Source organism: Diospyros lotus, chromosome 2 (genome assembly GCF_014633365.1).
Source record: "Diospyros lotus cultivar Yz01 chromosome 2, ASM1463336v1, whole genome shotgun sequence".
NCBI lineage: Eukaryota > Viridiplantae > Streptophyta > Magnoliopsida > Ericales > Ebenaceae > Diospyros > Diospyros lotus.
This window is the reverse complement of record NC_068339.1, coordinates 38,858,902-38,870,431: the sequence shown is the minus strand read 5'-3', so window position 1 is coordinate 38,870,431 and position 11,530 is coordinate 38,858,902. Positions and strand designations below refer to the sequence as shown.

General features: G+C 31.6%; 1 non-coding gene across 1 annotated transcript; it reads right to left on the bottom strand.

Annotated features, from left to right (window-relative positions):
• Positions 1-3,153: 3,153 nt before the first annotated feature.
• Positions 3,154-3,260, bottom strand: LOC127796102 (small nucleolar RNA R71). Its single transcript, XR_008021933.1, has one exon. It is a non-coding gene; the product is annotated as a small nucleolar RNA R71 (small nucleolar RNA).
• Positions 3,261-11,530: the final 8,270 nt, after the last annotated feature.

Genomic DNA, 11,530 nt, shown 5'->3' with positions numbered 1-11,530 from the left:
AAAAACTCATACATTAATATTTATTTTTTAATAATTGAGGAATTAATCAAAAATAATATTATAAATATTTTTTATTAATAATATCTATGAAAAAAATATTTATTTTTAATTCATTGAGAAATTATATATCTATATATATGACATAATTAATAATTTAAATTGTCTATTAAAATTTTCTATTAATAATATTTATTTAATTGATAATAAAAAATTCCAAAATACTTTATAGGAGATCTCCAATTGCTTTGGAATAATAAGTACTAAATGCAAATTATTTTTATTTTATACAAATGAACAATTTTCTATGACTTAATTAATAGTTTAAGTTGTCTATTCATATTCTTTAAAAATAATATTTATTTTTGATTGATTGAGGGATTAATTGAGGAATTAATCAAAAATAATATTATAAATATTTTTAATTAATTGATGAGAAGACTAATTGAGTTTAAAATTAAGTTATAAATAAATATTATAAATAGTATTAGAAACCCATACTTACTTTTTTACTTTAATTATTAATTATTACTATCTTTAATTTAATACAACTTTTAGAGGAAAAAAATACTTTGGTAGACTACTGGAGGAAAAAAATGCTTGGTAAACTATTTAATAACTAAATATTTATATACACATAATAATGCATTGAAAAATTCATACTTAGAAGAAATTAACTAACTAAATATTTAAACGGGTGGATAAATAATATATACATTATAAATGACTTTTAATAATTTTTCAGCAAGTAAACCAAAAAGACTATGAAAAATCAATATAAAAGTGATATTTTGGCTACATCTTGTGTAATTTCTTAGTGTGTATTCACTTTTGCATATTAAAAATTAACTACGTGCATATGTATATTTATCTATTTAATTGTGTGCACAACAAACTATTTACTAACTAAATATTTAATATACACATAATAATGCAATGAAAAACCATAATTAGTATTGAAAAACTCATGTATTGAAAATTTTATTATTAATTTTATAGTAATTATTAATTACTACTACTTTTAGTAATCATAATTTAATTATTATTAATTCAAGTTTTAGGGGAATTTTTTTTTTTGCAAACTATCTTACTTTTATAATAATAATAATAACAATAATAATAATATAAAGATAAAGATAATTTAATTATTATTAATGCAAATTTTGGGGAGAAAAAATCTTTTACAGACTATCTTACTTTATTATGTGTATATTAACTAAATATTTAATATACACAAAATAATGCATAAAAAACCCATAATTAGCATTGAAAAACTCATGTATTGAAAAATTCATTATTAATTTTACAGTAATTAATACTTTTAATAATTAATACAAGTTTTGGGGAAAAAAAATATTTGCCAAACTATCATACTTTTATATATATAATATAAAGATAATCTGTTAAATAATAATAACTTGTTTTTTGTTAAAGTTTTTGACGTTATTTATAATTTTATTTGTGTTTTATTTGTTTTATTTTAGTTTTTTAATTTCTGCATTCGTGTATTTTATCTTCAATTTTAATTGTTATATATTTGATTAAAAAAATATATATAAATAAAAAAATAAAAAAATAATAATAACGTCAACTGAGTTGCTGGCAACCCACTATACTCAACTTTATTTTTATATATTTGATTGTAAACAAAATATATGTATATATATAATAAACAATAAAAAAAAATTCTCTTAAAAGCCTTCCACATTTCACGTGCCAACATTCCTCCACCTCATCTTGTCTCCCACTAACTGCTTCAACTACTTTCATCCGTGAGCTTTTTTTTTTTTTTTATTTCAATTCTCTAATTAGATATCTAATTGTTAAATAATAATAATAAAATAAAAAATCTATTAAAGTGATTAATTTTTTTTTAGCTAAAAAAAAAAAAATTGTTTACTTTCCATTCCGTTGGCAACACGGCCCCTCCCAATTTCAATTTTTAAAGCCTTCTACTTCCCAACAACCTAGTTTGCTTTGTTTCTCACTCGTCTCTTTAGCTGCTTTGGTTCCTAATAAAATATAATAAAATATTTTTAATTTAAGTATAATTTGCCTTGGTTCTGTGAGCTTGCTCCATTAATTTGATTGTATATTTGATAATAAAATATAATAATAATAAATATATATATATATAAAAAAAATTATTTTTTATTTTGTTAAGCTATTTAATTTACTTTAGTTGTAATTTTTGGTCTTCTGTTAGTGTAATATTTAATTTTGTTTTATACTTTTTAGTTTAAGTAATTTTTGTATTGAGATGTTTATTTATTAAAATAAAGTATGAATTATTTTAAAAACAATAAAATAATAAAATAATTAAAAAAATAATAATAATAAAAAAGTGCAATCTCAATAACCCGCCACTTTTGGTAAATTGCTATTGTAGTATTAAGGGCATCATTTATGTGAAGTTTGTTTTGTATTGAATACTTAATTTCTTGGACATTGTTTATTAAATTTAAATTAAAAATTTTTTCTTTATTAATTTAGACTCTTTACATAGTTTTTGTGAGTGTCTTTGTATTCTGTGATTTATTTTTATTATTTTATTTTTATTTTTGTTTTTTATTATTTATTTAATTTTTTACCATTATTTTGTCTATCTTACATAGTCTTGTTTTGCCTATCTTGCAGGCTGAGTAGTGTATGCCAAGAAATTGTGGAGAAATTCTACTATTTGATCCAGAGATAGATAGAACATGCCGAGCAATAAGGAAAGCAACGAGATTAGCACGACAAGTAATAGTCATGGTAGAAAATCACAACCAAAACCAGAACCATGAGCAAAATCAGAGATTGCTACGTGATTATGCCATGCCAGACCCAGTTGGAGCTCAAGCCAGCATACTGAGACTAGCAGTCAATGCCAATAACTTTGAAATCAAACTAGGACTCATTCAGATGGTTCAGTAGGGGCAGTTTGGTAGAAATCCAACTGAAGATCCTAGTGCACATTTAGCAAACTTTTTAGAGATATGCGACACCATCAAAATGAACGGCATCAGTGGGGATGCAATCAGACTGAGACTGTTTCCTTTTTCATTAAGAGAAGCCAAGGTGTGGTTGAATTTGAAAGTTCCAAATTCATTTACCACATGGGCAGTCGTATCACAAGCATTCTTGAGTAAGTATTTTTCACCAGGTAAGACTGCTAAACTCATGACTAATATTACTAGTTTTGTTCAATTTAATGGCGAATCTTTGTATGAGGCATGGTATAGGTTTAAGAAATTGCAAAGACAGTGTCCACACCATGGTCTGCCTGATTGGTTGATTGTGCAGACATTCTATAATGGTTTATCTTATTCAGTTAGAATCACTTTAGATGCTGCCGCAGGGGGTGCACTAATGGGTAAGTCTACAAAAGATGCTTACGAACTGCTTGAAGAAATGGCTTCCAACAATTATCAATGGTTTACTGAGAGAGGTATGCCTAAGAAAGCCTCAGGTATGTATGAAGTTGATGGCATTAATATGTTAAATGCCAAGGTGGACAATCTTGTAAAAATGTTTGATAAGTTGGGGAATGTCAATGCTATTTATTCTAATTTCAATTATGCCAGTAATTGTGATTGGTCTGAGAATGCTCGCTTGGGTTTTGATTGTATGCAGGTTGAGCAAGCTTAGTATATTTCAAATTCTAACAGGCAAAATTAGCAAAATAACCCATTTTCTAACAGCTGCAATGCAGGTTGGAGAAATCACCCCAATTTTTCCTGGAGGGATCAGGGTGACAGTAGTAATTTTAGGCCTAACAATCCTCTTGGTTTTCAACCGAGACCTCAATGAGTGATGCAACAGTAACCAGGAAGCAAGCCGTCTTGAGAGTTGGCAATTGAAAAGTTAGCGAATGCCACTGTGGAGAGGTTGGAAAAGCTGGAGGCAAAAGTAGACCAGATGGCCGATTTCAATAGAAATCTGGAGGTTCAATTGAGGTAGATATCAAATGCCATAAATCCGAGAGATCAAGGTAAATTGCCTAGCAAAACTGAGGTGAATCCAAGAGATGAAGTCATGGCAGTGACATTGAGAAGTGGTAAGCAACTTGGTGAGATAAGTAACAAACATGTTCCAGGGGATGTTGATAAAAAGAATAATGTTGAGATTAGTGATGAGAATGAGCAGAACGAGACACCATCCCTAACACCACCTGTTAAACCTTATGTTCCTCCTATCCATTTTCCTCAAAGGCTTAAACAGAATAAGGTTGACAAACAGTTTGAAAAAATTCTTGAGGTTATTAAGCAGTTGCGCATTAACGTTCCATTTGCAGATGCTTTAGCACAGATTCCTGCTTATGCAAAATTTTTGAAAGAAATTATGTCAAACAAAAGGAAGCTGGAGGATTACAAGACCATTGCCTTGACTGAAGAATGTAGTGCTGTGATTAAGAAGAAACTACCACCAAAGTTGAGAGATCCAGGGAGTTTTTCTAATCTTGTACTATTGGTGATATTGATTTTTCTAAAGCTTTATGTGATTTAGGTGCGAGTGTTTCATTAATGTCTTTATCTGTGTGTAGGAAACTTGGACTTAAGGAGATCCAACCAACTACCATTTCCTTATAGTTAGCTGATTGGTCGGTGAAGTACCCATCGGGAATTCTAGAAAATGTCCTTGTGAAGGTAAAAAAAATCATAATTCCAGTTGATTTCATTATTCTGGATATGGATGAAGACATGGAAGTTCCTATCATTCTTGGATGTCATTTCTTAGCCACAGCATGAGCTGTTATTGATGTGAAAAATGGTAGGTTAACATTGAAAATAGGTGAAGAAGAGGTAGAGTTTGATCTGTTTAAAGCAAGTAAATATCCTTCTTTCACTGATCATGTGTTAAGAATAGATTTTGTTGACAAGTTAACTATAGAGGTTTTTAAGACATAAATGCCTAAGGAACCTCTTGAGAATTATTTAGTGTGTGCAGGAACAACGAGAGATGACAATGTGGAGATTGCACAAGTAGAGACTGCTTTGGAGAGTCCATGTGCTAAGTTTAAGCACAAAGGTAGGTATTTTGAAGAGTTAGGAAAAGGTAAGCCACTTCCTTTCCCTTCTAATGTGCAAGCACCAGTTCTTGAGTTGAAACCATTACCATTGCATCTCAAGTATGTGTTTTTAGGAGAAAATAATACTTTACCTGTGATTGTAAATGCTTCTTTATCTGATAGTCAACATGACAAACTGTTGTGTGTCTTGAGATTGAGAAAGAAGGCCATACGATGGACAATTGCTGACCTTAGGGGGATTAGCCCTTCAGTGTGTGTGCATAAAATACTAATGGAGGATAACCATAAACCTGTCATTGAAAATCAGAGACGGTTAAATCCTAACATGAAAGAAGTTCTAAGGGTTGAAATTTTGAAATGGTTAGATGCAAGAATTGTTTATCCTATATCTGATAGTGCATGGGTTAGTCTAGTGCAGGTGATACCTAAAAAGGGTGGGATGACTGTTGTGCATAACGAGAATAATGAATTAATTCCCACAAGGACAATAACTGGTTGGAAAGTTTGCATAGATTATAGAAAATTGAATAGTGCAACCCGTAAAGATCATTTCCCTTTATCTTCTCTTGATCAAATGCTTGAGAGACTTGTTGGGTATGATTATTACTGTTTTCTTGATGGTTATTCAGGGTATAACCAGATTCCAATAGCCCCCAAAGACTAAGAGAAAACCACTTTTACTTTTCCATATGGCACTTTTGCGTTTCATAGGATGCCTTTTGGATTATGCAATGCACTTTTGGATTATGCAATGCACCTACTACATTCCAACGTTGTATGATGGCCATTTTTTCTAATTTTGTTGAGCAGATTATGGAAATTTTCATGGATGATTTTTCTATTTTTGGCTCTTCTTTTGATGGTTGTTTACCTAACTTGTCTCAAGTTTTGTAGCATTGTGAAGAAACAAATCTAGTTTTGAACTGGGAAAAGTGTCGTTTCATGGTGCAGGAAGGCATTGTTTTAGGTCATAAAATTTTTGTAAGGGGAATTGAGGTGGATAAGGCAAACATTGATATTATTGAAAAAATGCCACCACTTACTAACATGAAGGGAGTTAGGAGTTTCCTTGGGCATGCAGGATTTTACTGACGTTTTATTAAATATTTTTCTAAAATTGCTAAACCTTTGTGTAACCTGTTGAATAAGGATGTTGTCTTTGTTTTTGATACTGATTGTTTAAATGCTTTCAACAGGTTGAAAAATGAGTTAGTGTCAGCACCTATCATGGCACCGCCAGATTGGAGCTTGCCATTCAAATTAATGTGTGATGCAAGCAATTTTACTTTGGGAGTTGTTCTTGGTCAACAAAGAAATAGGAAGTTACGTGTTATTTATTATGCTAGTAGAGTTTTAAATGATGCTCAGTTGAATTATGCAACTACTGAAAAAGAATTGCTTGGTGTTGTGTTTGCTTTTGATAAATTTCGGTCTTATCTTGCAGGTTCCAAGGTGATTGTGTATATGGACCATTCAGCAATCAAGTACCTGTTGATTAAGAAAGATGCCAAACCACGTCTGATTCAGTGGGTTTTGTTATTGCAAGAATTTAACATTGACATCCGGGATAAGAAAGGCATGGAAAATGTGGTGGCAGATCACTTGTTTAGATTGGAGATGCAGTCCCAAGCCATGAGGTGCCAATTAATGATTACTTCCCCAATGAGCAGTTACTAGTACTATCGATGGTTCAATGGTATGCTGATTTAGTAAATTACCTGGTGAGTGGCATTATTCCTCTTGGCATGAGTTACCATTAAAAGAAAAAGTTCTTGTGGGATGCGAAGTAGTATTTTTGGGAAGAGCCACTGTTATACAAGCATTGTGCTGATGGCATGATTAGAAGATGTGTACCATATGAGGAGATTCAAGATATCCTTGATCATTGCCATTCCCTAGAGTGCAATGGACATTTTAGTACCCCTAAGACGGTGGCAAAGATATGGCAGTCCGGGTTCTATTGGCCAACCATGTACTAAGATGTTAGGCATTATGTGATCAGTTGTGACAGATGTCAGCAAATAGGTAACATCATAAAAAGGAATGAGATGCCTTTGACTAGTATAATGGAGGTGAAGCTATTTGATGTGTGGGGAATAGACTTCATGGGCCCATTTCTGTTATCCTTTAACAATCAGTACATTCTAGTCGCTGTGGACTATGTCTCCAAGTGGGTTGAGCTATTCCAACCCAAACAAATGACTCTCGGGTGGTGATGAAATTTATGAAAAAGAACATCTTTTATAGATTTGGAGTTCCTAGAGCTATTGTTAGTGATGAAGGTTCTCACTTCTGCAACCAGTCCTTTGACACATTGTTAAGCAAGTATAGAGTAACACACAAGGTTGCACTCGCTTATCATCCGCAAGCGAATGGGCAAGTAGAACTAGCCAACCGGGAGCTAAAGCATATTCTAGAGAAGACTGTGAACCGTTCAAGGAAGGATTGGGCTACCAAATTAGATGATACACTTTAGGCATACAGGACAGCTTTCAAGACACCCTTAGACATGTCACCATATAGACTGGTCTTTGGGAAGTCTTGCCACCTACCAATTGAGTTGGAGCACAAAGTATACTGGGCTATTCAGGAGCTGAACATGGATTTGAAGGCTGCTAGAGAGAAGAGATTATTATAGTTGAGTGAGTGCGAAGAGTTTAGGTTGAATGCTTATGAGAATGCCAAGCTCTACAAAGAAAAGACCAAGTATTGGCATGATAAGCATATCTTGAAGAGAAATTTTGAGATTGGGCAACAAGTACTCTTTTTTAATTCATGATTGAAATTATTTCCGGGTAAGCTTCGGTCTAGGTGGTTTGGGCCATTTATGGTGACAAAGGTGTATCCTTATGGAGCAGTTGAGGTTCATAGAGAAGCCACAAGTTCATTTAAAGTAAATGGGCAAGAATTGAAGTCGTATTTTGTGGGCGATGTGGTACCCAAAGGAGTCACTTACTCCATGAAAGACCCCAATTCTAGTTGAGCTAGCGATAGTCTATATAGCTAAAGACTTTAAAAAAGCACTTCTTAGGAGGCAACGCATTATTATTTCATTTTAGTTTTGTTGAATAAATATGGCGAATAACATTTTCTTGTGATGTTGTGTAGGTTCAGAAGAAAGGAAAATAAAGACAATTCAGTTTGAATTGGCATGGATATTCGTAGTGTTCAATTATGTGGGCAGGGGAGTAATCATTTTTCACTTTTTCACATTGAGGACAATATGTTAAATAAGTTTGGGGGGGGGGGGGGGTTGGATTTATTAATTGTTGATATATGCTATTTGTTTTGCTTGGGTGTTTTGATGTGATTTTTTTTTTTTTTTGTGAAACTTATATCAAGTACATATTTGTCCAACCCCCCTAAACTAGAAAATTTGCGAAAGATAAAATAAGCAGAATCTGTTATTTGGAATCATGATTTGCACTTAGGTTCTTTATTGTGTTTAACATTGAGTCTTTGATTTGGAATGGGCAATATCTTATAAAGCACGATTAAGCATACTTGGGTTTCAAGATCGTTGAAGTACATGCTTTTTGTGAAGTTCTATGAATTGTGTGACCATGCATGAAAGATAAATGTAATGCTTTTTTGTAATTATTTCTTCTGAGCTAAGCCTAAACAGGGTTTAAGTAAATGGGGTGAAAAATGTTGAGCGAGATGGAGCATAAAATGCACTCGTTCAGTCAATAAAAAAAATAATAATAAAAGTAAAGAAAATAAAAATGAGATGGAGCATAAAATGCACTCATTAAAAAAAAAAAAAAAGATAGAAAAAGAAAACCCTACTTTGCTACCTTTGTTTGTAGTAGTGAGGAGGAATGTTTGCAAGAATGGTTGTTGCAATATTCGATTGTGCAGGATACATGACAAAGCATGATTGAATTTAGAATTTTGTATGGATTCTTGAACTTGGGAATGTAAGTATGCTCAGTTTTCTTTATTTGCTATTGTTGCATTTTGGATTGAGGATTTAGATGTGGGCATAACAAAGGATTAGAATGTGATAAATGATTTCAAATATATGTTTTGTGCTTTGAGTATAGAATTTATTTTCTTTGCTTGAGGACAAGCAATAATTCAAGTTTGGGGGTATTTGATGTGGGAATTTATTCACACATTTATAGGTCATAATTGAATAGTATTTTTAATATTTTATATGTATTTTACTTAGAATTGTCTAGTATTTTGAGTTTTTTTATAGATATTTAATTGCTAGTATTTCTTGTTATTTTGCAGGAATACTACTTGGTGTTTATATTATATATATATGTAATTAATTTTAAATAAATTAATAGGTGTGGAGTTGTTGGAGATGGGCACATGAAATTTAAATATATTATAAGTGAATTGGAGGTAATCATGGGCCGTGCATATATATTATATAATAAGAGATTAAATTTAAGTTGAGATGGGCTAGGGCATGTGCACTGCAATGCATACATATATATATTATATAAATATGAGAGAAATATGAGAGGGATGAAAAGAAAGGGGAATGGCGGAACTTATGGGGAATAAAATGAAGCAGGTGTGCAAACCATGTGGCTTATCAAAGTTGTCAGGGAATAAAATAAAAATAAAAAGAGACTAAGTGGATAACATGATATGATGACCGTTTGAATTAAAGAAGAGCAGAGCATGGGAATTATTATTTTATGCCTAACAGTTTTCAATAAAGAGGGGAGAAAAAGAAGACAGGGGGAGACTCTGGAGCCTGGAAAGTTGAAATTTGAGGAGCATCGTACATGAGAGAAGGAGAAAAATTGGAGTATTCTAGAAGATTGGTGACAACATCCTTGTGAAGGAAATGTACGCATAAAGAGTTTTATCTTCTTCTCTCATTTCTTTTAAAGTCTATATTTATGTTCATTTATTATGTTATGGAATTTATCGTTTGTGAAATGAACTAAATTTTGTAACTAGGGTATTTTGATGTCATCTGAATATGACAATTTGATTTTTATGGAGTGATTTTCTTTATTCATGCAAGTATTTATTATTGTGCTTAATGCTATCAAATACTTGGCCAATATTTGATTGATTTGTTGATATAGTTTTAGACCAAAAGGAAAAATCTATAACTCGATCTAGATAATAAACACCACAAGAATATAATTGGAATGAAAGTAAAGATTTGACTTGTGTGGTTAATTACTTTTGCATGAATAATTAAATCTGGATTATCAACTATTTAAATTAAATTGGATTATTTAGGTGAAACCAAGATATCCTAGTGCTCTCAAAAATGTAAAACTCTTTATATTTATTTTATGTGTTATTATTTTATTTTGTTAATTAATCCTCATTAATTAATTATTTAAATAACATTTGAATTAATATAATTTTGGTAATTATCACCAAATCCTCATGGGAACGATATTTTATTCACTACTCTATTACTTGTGCGATTCGTATACTTGCGAAAAATCGCCATCAGCAGCCGCATGGCTGTCGCATAGCCTTGGAGCTACGTTTTGTAGGGGGTTTCCTCGACCCCCGACGGCGACACTGCCTCCAAAGCATTTCCCCGAATACGAGGGGATCTCGCATAATGCGTAAACTAGATAACTCTAATATTCAAAATTCGCAAGAAGATTTTACGAAAAGAATAGGCAATTATCTATAAGGAATTATAATTCTAAAAGTATTTCAGAATATGGGGATAAACATCATTTATAAGAATTCTAATCCTAACAGGATTAGAAAATATTAAGATAGACGTTGTCTGTAAAAATACTAATCCTGAACTACTTAGAATTACTTCATACTCCTTTACAAATTGGTAGGTAGTCATTCCAAAAAAGGTACGTCTTGGATACTAGTGTAAATTCTGCTCTACAGTTTTCAATAATTTTCGTATCTGACTTAATTATCATAGTGTTTGCATGAGAATTCTTCTACGTCTTTTGACCGTTTCTTTCCTTGCAAATCAGACAGTCAAACGATGACATTTCGTATCAAATAAATTTATTATTATATCTTGCCAATAACAGATGTTAAACACTGAAGTTTTAGTATACATAGTAGGAAATGGTGTTAGTTAGGCCAAACTTTCAAATTTGAGTCCAGCAAGTTCTAATAGGAGTTTTTGACAATTTTACTATTTTCGTTTATAAAACCCTAAAAAAGTGGTAAATTTTTCAAAAACTCCCTTTGTTGCTTCCTAAAAATTATTTTGAATAAAATATTACTTCAAAAAAGAAAAGGAATTTCTAAGGCGTACCCATTCATCTTGGACTCTAGTTTTTACATGAAGCTCTTGGGAGGTGACATTTTATTATTCTTCTTATATTTGTTTACAATTGGGTTATAGGGATATATAATGTATCTTCTTCCGAAAACAGTTGCGAAGAAAAACGATCTCACTTTTCGTATTGATCAATTAGTCATAATCATCATCCATATCCATTTCCCCGCCCAATCAAAACTACATAAACGTAGACTTTATTATTATTATTATTATTATTCAGTTTATGATTGGATTCAACCCTTTTCATTCTTTGTTTCTACTGTTATATG